Consider the following 9,431-nt stretch of genomic DNA (forward strand, 5'->3'; position numbering starts at 1 on the left):
ACAATAAAACAAACCAATAGATAAATAAACAAGACAAGAATGTGTAAAAATCACTAACAATAAAAATACAGAAGTATACAAAAAATATAAAAATGTCCCAGCACCTTGAGCTCCAAAATCAACTAATAGCATAACAAATTAAATATCAATCAACCAAAGTCCTCTAAAATGATTTTTCATGCAAATGTTCAGTTGGCCTACTTTACAACAATTGCTTCTTATGAAAAGAGAAATTGAATAACCACAAAACAAGAAAGCATTAATATTCCCTTTATCAGAAGCAAAGGTTTAAAAGGACAAATGTTGCAAAATATGTGATATTTTGCTGTAAAAATAAAAATGACTTGACCATGAAAGCACAAAATGTGATGTAATCCATCCAGACGTTGTTGGGTAACATGTTTTGTCTGTATTTTGTAGACAGATGATCACGAGGTGCTCTGTTCTAAAAAATACAGGCCACCTCATGCAGAAATGTAGTCCACTTATTCAACAATCAATAACTGATCATTCAATGAGAACAAGGTTGCGTTTCATCAACCAATGTAAAACCAGCTGAATCCTCCCACCCTCGTCTCCCGTAGCTCCTCATATCTACCCCACAGGTCAAACAGATTATAAATAAAACATTTCATTTTAACCCCCTTCATGCAGCCCTGCAGTCACGGCAGCTCATCGCTAATCGATGCAGGCTTTTTCTCACCCAGTTTAAAGAGGCTCTGGGAGCGTTACATAACACGCCTCCTCTTCTGTTTGTGCACCGCTGCACAGCTGCAGGGACACTGCTGCATACTGCATGACATAACCCTGCACACATCCCACTGTACACTGGTCTAATTCATCTCTGTTTTTCTCTGCATCGCTCTCTACTGTGTGACTATTTATACGCTGAATAAAGTCAGACATACACTCAGTTTATTAATAGAATTCATCTTCAGGCTCTGCAACACATTCTTTCGCTGCTCAGAGCGACTCATGCTTCTTTGTGATTCATGCTGGATGTCAGTAAAACACAACGCCCTCCATTTTTTTTTTATCTCTGCATGTCTTCCTCCTCCTGGTGCTCTTTAGATTCATCACCGATTAAAACATCCAGAAAATATATATAAATTGTTGATTCTTGATCTTGAAACAACAGTTTTGTGACTCTGATTCATCTTGATTTAATGCTATCATACATATTTCTTTAAAACTACAATTATGATGGACTACATTTCCCACGTGTCACTTGCAGTAAACATCACAGGTGTGCTATGTTTGGTGTCATTATATGGTGATGAAGTCTAAACGGTCAAACATTTGTCCTGATGAGAATCTAAAGACTTGAGACTTTGTGGTAAGTATTCGTCTAATAAGATGATTTTTAGTGCAAAATAATCCTCTTACCATAAGATGATATAATCAGTAATTTCATCAGCAAACACACAATAACACAGAGTTAATTTCAACACTTTGAAATAGTCTATATATGGGTTTTCTTTAACTGATGTGAAGTGTTGATATACTTACTACAAGTTCTCTGAAATTGTATGTTTAAAGATATGCTAATTATGCATTATCTTATCAAATATGTGCTAATTTTCATACATTTCCAGAACAGAAATCTGAACATTTGAATAACGCTATAGGTTCAAAATTGTTATTTCATTTTGTTGATGTAGTAGAGGTTTTTACGGAGGGAGTTTTGGATATCTATTTGTCCTACTCCATAAATCAGAAAATACTGTCAAAGGCCAAATCATCACATAAAGGACAAACATGTAACATCAGACACATCTGGAGATAAGTGGTTTTTCACTGGACAGGAGGGGGATGAGATTTACATTCCACCACTGTAAAAGGATTCATTAAAGGTCCATCACAGCCTTCATGGTACTGTGGTTGCCGTGGCGATGCATGCTCTGCAGAGTGTTCATCACCTCCATGTTGCAGATTATGTAACCAGCAGAGCCTCACAGAGCGATAACACGCCACTGTCTGCTGTCATCAACAGCAGTGTGTGTGTGTGTGTGTGTGTGTGTGTGTGTGTGTGTGTGTGTGTGTGTGTGTGTGTGTGTGTGTGTGTGTGTGTGTGTGTGTGTGTGTGTGTGATTGGAGCCTCGCCCAGATCAGCTCCATCTTTACGCCCCCTGCTGCTGCTCTCTGACAGGCTGCCTGCAGAGCCGAGCCCGTGGCGCCCTCTGGTGGTCGGACCTTCAAACTGGGACGTCCCATGTGAGGCTGATTCTTCTCTCTGCTCTCCACAGGAAGGTCAGAGGTCAGAACAACACTCAGGAGCTGGCAGGGATTCAGTAGGTGTGCACTCCTGACGTTCTTCCTCCTTTTGTTGTTTCTCTGCTGATGTTCCAAGAATTTGAAACATCAGGGGTGGAAAAATATTTTAAGATAAAATAAGAGATAAAATAATCCTTTATTAGTCCCGCTGCGTGGAAATTTACAGGATTACAGCAGCATAGAGGATAGTGCAAACATGAGACATAGTAAATAAAAAAAACACAAGATCAAAATAAGTATTATAAATAAGCAAATGAGCAATAAAGAACAGTAAAGAACAGTAAAGAACAATAGAGAATCCACAGTAACTGAAATATTATATATACAGACAGCAACTATTATAAATATTGTATTGTAATCTCATGTCACGTTCTGCTTCTACTCCACTACATCTCGAAGGGAAACAGCTGTATTTTTTTTAACTCCACTGCAATTATCTGATGCCTTATGTCATTTTTTTGTACTTCTATTTTGAAATGCTTCCTGTTTTTGTTCTACACCTGCAGATGTTTATCCCCTCATCTGATTATCTGAGTATTTGAGATACTTGTACTTTACTTGAGTATTTTAATCTCATGTCACATATCTCAGTGGTAAAAATATTGTACTTCTTTACTTCACTACAAATATCTGATGGTTTTAGTTACTTAACTAAACATACGATACATTACAGTGATACTGTACAGTGGTACAAATGATTAGTTGATTGACAGCAACTTTTTTGATCGTTTTAGTCATTTTTCATGCAAAAACATTTCATGTTTCCAGCTTCACAAATGTGAAGAACTGCTTTTTTTCATTTTAAAATGTGTTAACAATGTTAATGTATAAGTAATAATGTTGAGGTTTGGATGAAAAGGAAAATTAGTGAAGGTGTTCTGGGTAATTGTGATGGAATTCTTTTCGATTTTCAATATTTTTACAAACCATCAGTCGACTAATAAAGAAAATGATCAACAGATTAATCCATAATTTAAAAAAGAATTTATTTCACTTAAAAATGAGCTCAACCTCAACCAATTAGTAACAGTGAAACTCTTTTTTTTGCACGAGTAATAATAATCTAATGATAGAATAAATTATAATGCTACAAGACTTTTACTTGTACTGAAGTATTTTCACAGTGGTACTTGTACTGCACGTGACCTTGTGGTAACTCTGACGTGATCTCGAGCTGAGAGAGACTCAGTGCTGGTGAAAGGTCACCTAATCCACACACACTAATAGACACACACAAACACACACACACACACACACACACACACACACACACACACACACACACACACACACACACATACATAGACACACACAAACAAACACAAACACAAACACACACACACACACACACACACACACACACAGGGATTCTTTCTGTGGAGGCGGCCCGGCGGTCAGAGACCGGAAAACGTGACGGCGGTCATGTCCCAGTCCAGTTTTCTCCCTGGTGTTATCATCACTGGGAAAACCCCACAAACCTCAAAGGGTGGAAAAAGTATTCAGATCACTTTACTGCAGTAATAGTACTAATACCACACTGTGGAAATACTCCACTACAAGTTTAAATCCTGCATTCAAAACCTTAATTCAGTAAAAGTTATGTTTCAGGCTTAATAATACTAATATAATATTACACATTATTATGTGAATGTTGCATTTGAGTGCTGTCGTTTTTATCTCCTTAATCTACAGCAATGGATCATATTCTATAAGAATAAATACAAATAAATTAAATAGAAATAGAAATTAATAGTTTATTTAGCTTAAGAAGGAGGAGTAATATACATTTTCATTTCTATTGATTATTAAAGTGTTTCTTTATTCATTGCATATCTAAGGGGTTCCTCCTGCCACTGGTCTAGCTTGAAATAATGAAAATATCAGATGATTATTTATCACAAATGTAAAGATTTTGCCAGAGGATTGCTTTTTATTACCTAAATCAAAAGGTTTTCTCTTTTAGGACATTTCAGACTGATGTTGAGCCATAAGCTTTATATATGACTGATTATATATCTTTTTTCTTCAAATTATTTATAGATATCATGAATTATTTTGGCCACAATAATCCTGTAGGGAAAATCTGACATTGTGACAGCCCTAGATAATGATGCCTTCAGGTGTAAGTAGGTTTTTATAGTTTCAGCTGGTCAAACTGAGGAAATAGTCGCCATTTTATTTACAACTTTTGGATGTTAAAGTGTCAATCCTTAAGATATCAGTCTGGAATATTTGGCTGCATCTGAAATTCCAGATCTTTTTTAATTCCAAATTTTCTGAATAGTGTGCATATTTTTTGAGTGTATACTATAGAGAAAAACTGCAATGCAGCATCATTCAGTTCATAATACTGCAAATATATAATCATAGGCTCAAGCACCATTGTGTTACCTTCATTGACGTAACAAACGTTTATTTAAATATAAATCGTCTAGATTGACACTTTAACGTGCTGCACTTGTTCTGGAACTTTCCATTACATAACATGGTCTTCCTCTGCAGCGTGTGATGTCTATAGCACACAACTTATTCTGAGCACTTTTTCAGTGAATGCTTGATGGTTAAATTGACTCAGAATCACTCAGTCACAGTGTGTAGCTGTGAGATCACAGGTTTGATTCCTGCAGAAGACATTGTGTCCTGTCAGAATGACCTTCAGCGAGACACTAACCCCCCCCACCTCCACCTGCTCTGGATGAGAGCGTCAGCTGAAATTTTAATGCCCATCCTACAGCAGAGTGAGTTTGTGACGCATGAAATCGTCTTCTATCCAGCCGTATGTTTTCTTTAAATTACACTGAGTCTTCGTTTTTTAAAAGTTTGTGATCGCCTTTTTTAAAGAAACTCTGCCAGGAATACATTAACAACAAAAAAACCACATTAACATAACACTGATCAAGACACGCTGCTTTATTTCATAGTGGGAATACAAATTCAAAACACAACCATCCATGGAGCATTCACACAATTTTTTTTTTTTTTGTCTTTTGTTTTTTATTCCAGTCTCAGTGTGCTTTTTTTTGTACAAGCGCGCCTCGGAAGAGAAACAGCAAAAGCCTGTCACAATCAATGCAGCTAAAGGCGACTTAAGAAAATAAAACAAATGCAATACCCTTTTGTTTCCCAACACAGAACACATTTCTGTCATTTTGCAGAAAGAAAGGCAAAGCAGTAATAAACGACGGAGACTAAGGAACATAAAAAAAGTGCGCTTAAATAAATAACTTTTTGCTAAAGCTCAATAAGGAAGATCGTTTCCCTTCTGGTGGTTTCTACTATCTTAAATCATCTTTTTTGCATTCTAACATTTCCACTTCTTCATATATTACCAAATTTAACAATCAACCTTTGTCCTGCGTTGTACAATCAGCTGCTGGATCGAGCATCATGTTGCATCTTGACTGAAAATCAAACTTCAGCTGGTGCAACCGGCTGCTGATTTTTAAACTGTAACTTAACAACAAGCTCAAAGGTGTTTGTTGCACTTCAAACACACCCAGCATTACCTTTGAGTAAAGTAAGAAAAAACATTTTCAGCTGTTAATTTGCTCTTTAAATGCCGATTCTGTCAGCCAGTTCTTCAGATGTGTACAACCCTCCACCTTCCTCATTTTTTGGGTCTCTGTAAATCAACTTTGGTAGAATGAATACAAAGACAAAAACATTCCTCAATGACTACATTCAATCTAGGATCAGGAAAACCAAACCTTAAGATCTGCAGGTAACGCACTCGTAAAGGACCGAGGACGTCAGACAGACAACCTCTCAATCCCCCGCCGGGTCTGAACCTTTCAGTCTCTTTCACTAATGGACTCCAGTTTAAGTTCGGATACTCTGGACGACCTCGAGCTGCTTTTAGCCGTCCATCGCAACTGTGTGTGTTTGTGTTTGTCGGGGAATACAAGACGTCTCATCCTTATTTTAGGATTAAGGATGAGGGGATTTATCAAATGCTGCTTTCTGAAATAGGTGAAATCTTTTTAAAAAGCATCATTTTAAAGAAAGGAGTCGACCATCTGAGGCCATCTTGTTTTTGTAAATCTACCTTGAACCAGGGTCCATATATACACAGCTAACTTGCTTCCTCTCTGACAAAAAAACAGCTTCAGCTCAACATTTATAAAAAACGGTGCTTTACCTCACGGCCATCCTCCTTTTTTTTTTTTTTTTTTTAGATTTGTACTTTTGAACCACAGAGAATTCATTTGCATGGTTGCCTGAACGCCCACTCATGGATGTGCCACGAACACTGAATTTAAAACAAAAAGAAGCTTCTAGAAACTGGGATGACAAGACAGAAAAAAAAAAAAAGTATAATGTCTTTGTACAGTGATAAAACTATTCAAATGTTTAATTACTGCATATATAAGAAACGAGCGTGTGAACTTAAGGTGTGTCCGGGTTGGTTTGGTCTGACAGAGCATAAGGTTTAGTGTGAGAAAGCATCTGATGCAACGACAGCCGGGCGGGCGGACGATGTTTACTGAACATTGGTTTCATTTAATTGTCTCCCGTCTGAGTCATATTCAGACCCAGGAGAACCCGGCTGCAGGCTTGGTTCCAGAAAATGCTTCTAACAGCAGGTTAACGCACATAAAGAGGGCTCACTGGAACGTGTTTTTACAACCGTCTAGGCAACAAAGATTTGCTTAACCTTCTGTTGCTTTAATCACTTATAAGTTTGTGTTTTTACTCTACGAACAACCAGCGACAACAAGTCAGAGGAGAACCAACAGAGTCAAGAGAACAATCTGATCAGAACCAAAGGTTTCCTCTTTACTACGGAGGTGTTTTGAATTCAAAGAAATCCTCCACTTCACCTCGAGGTCCATTAAGTAGCGGTGGAAGAAGTCTTAGTGTTAGCATCAAAATATACTTAAAGTACCAAAAGTGAAAGTACTCATCACGGGGAATGTTTCCTTTTAAGAATAGTATATATGAGTGGATTATAATATTTGATGCATTAATGTGTTCATCTCTTTGACGTTGCAGCTGGTAAAGGTGGAGCTAATTTGAATTGCTTTAAATACTGCTGGGTAGTTTAATCTGCAATAATGAATCATCATTTATTACTTATTATCTGGAGCTGCAAAATAGAGGAATAAAAAGTTAAATATTTGCCTCTCAGATGTAGTGGAGAAAAAGTATAAAGTAGTGTAAAATGGAAATACTCAAAGAACAAGTATCGCAAGATTGCACTTAAGTACAGTACTTGAGTAAATGTAACTAGTTACTTTTCACGACGGGAATTTTCATTCTTTCTCTGACAACTTCAAGGACTTCTTGTTCATGTTGGCTTAAAATTTAGATTCAAAGTCATTTTTTAGACTTCTCATTTTGTCACCTGATGAATGAAAGTATTCTCTCTCTTTTTTTATATCTCTGTTTTTGGTCTCCACCACCTCCTGATGTAAATATCTGTTTCTTTAGCTGCTAAACGCTCCACTATGTTCACCAGCTAGTTTCTAACGGAGTCTGTCTGCTTTTTGCTGCTGAGCAGGTAGTGTTCAGTGGCTTTTAGAAAAGCTTTTTCTGCTGAAATCAGAGATTGAACCAAAACAATAAAGTTGCCGGTAAACCAAAACAATTAGCTGAAAGAAGCTAAACAGGAACTGCACAGTCAGATTATAATTCTCAGTGCAACTCTCTTTTTTACGTTAAAGTCATTTGATCCGTTGTTAAGATAAAAGATATTGATTAAAGCCACTTCAAATTCCTAAAAGTGCTCAGAAAAAGATCATTTCATACGAATTAAAGCTCCAGAAGAGCTCCTAAATGAGGTGTGATTGTTTTGTCAACTACCGGTTTCCAAAGTCAAGATTGAACTTTAAACTTTTTGAATTTTCTGTAGAAATGAATGCCTCAAAAAACAACAACTCTTCTATAATGTATTATTTTAAATTCCGCAGAAAGCGGTGAAGTAATTCAGTCGGGTTATTACTTTAGTTTAATCGTGTTGTATCACGTCTCCTGTCGTCAAACTGTCTTTCAGAGCCACAGATGGTCTGAATCATGGTCATTGTTATTGCCGGGCTGCAAAAAAAAAAAACTCTGTCATTCATGTGTCACCGCAAAATGACTGACCAGCACACCTCCACCTCTTTAATTCAAATACTGATTCGACAAAGAGCCTCAATTTCTGACGAGTAGTGCAAATCTTTTCTTCTCGGTGCTCCACAAACACATTCGCTGCTTTAGCGTTGGTGCGTCTCAAAATGGACGGCCGCTTGCGTCGTTTACTTCTCTCCGATACACAAACAAGTTCACAGGGAAGGGTGAAAATAAAGGCACAGAGATATTTTGGACTTTCTCTTCCAGTCCCCCCCCCCCCCCCCCCCCTCCCCCCCTCCGACTCTCGAGCAGCAGCTCCGAGAAGTTTCTAGAAGGCTCCGTCGACTGCGATCACCATCAATACTCTCCACCGCACAGGACACGACTGCTGGCCCCGTGAGCTTCAGCCTTGATGTGTCAGTCCGGAGGAAATCAACCATCTTCCTCTTCCTCTTCCCCCCCCCATGGGGACATCTCACAGTCACACTTCTGCACTCAGTAGAAAGCAGTGGGTAGAAACAAGAAACGAAAAAAAAGCAGCAGCAAAAGAATGTCGCCTCCTCCTCCTCCTCGTCTTCTTCTTCTTCTATCTCTGAATTAAAAAAAAACTCGATCCATTTATAGCCTAGCGCGATCATACGGAGTCACAACAAACATTTGAAACATATAACAGACGGGCGGCTACACAAGCAGCGAGGGGAACGGTGCTTTTATCTTCTCAAACATCCTCGCGTCTTGACACTGATTTTTTTTTCTTTTTTTCTTCTGCAGACTTTTATCTGTTATCTGTATTTTCAGGGCGTTTGAATTTGGAGCGCTACCAGAGACATGGACGGGGACAAAGACAGGGTCATGACCTTTATGTCAACAACACTCCCAACTGTTTAAACAGATTGTCTGGCTTCAATACCAGCAGGATGTTTTGTGGAAACGCCTCAGCTCCGCCTCTAATGTTTCACCTTTTTTGGTGTCCAAAAATCTTTCACTGCAGAGTAAATTTAAAAAAAAAATTCACGCCATCTGCTTTGCCAAATAGAATCAGACCGCGTTTGAATTCTGCACGAAACTGCAGCAAAAACCAAAGTAAATATTCCAGAATTTTTTTT

This window comes from Anoplopoma fimbria, chromosome 15 (genome assembly GCF_027596085.1).
Source record: "Anoplopoma fimbria isolate UVic2021 breed Golden Eagle Sablefish chromosome 15, Afim_UVic_2022, whole genome shotgun sequence".
NCBI lineage: Eukaryota > Metazoa > Chordata > Actinopteri > Perciformes > Anoplopomatidae > Anoplopoma > Anoplopoma fimbria.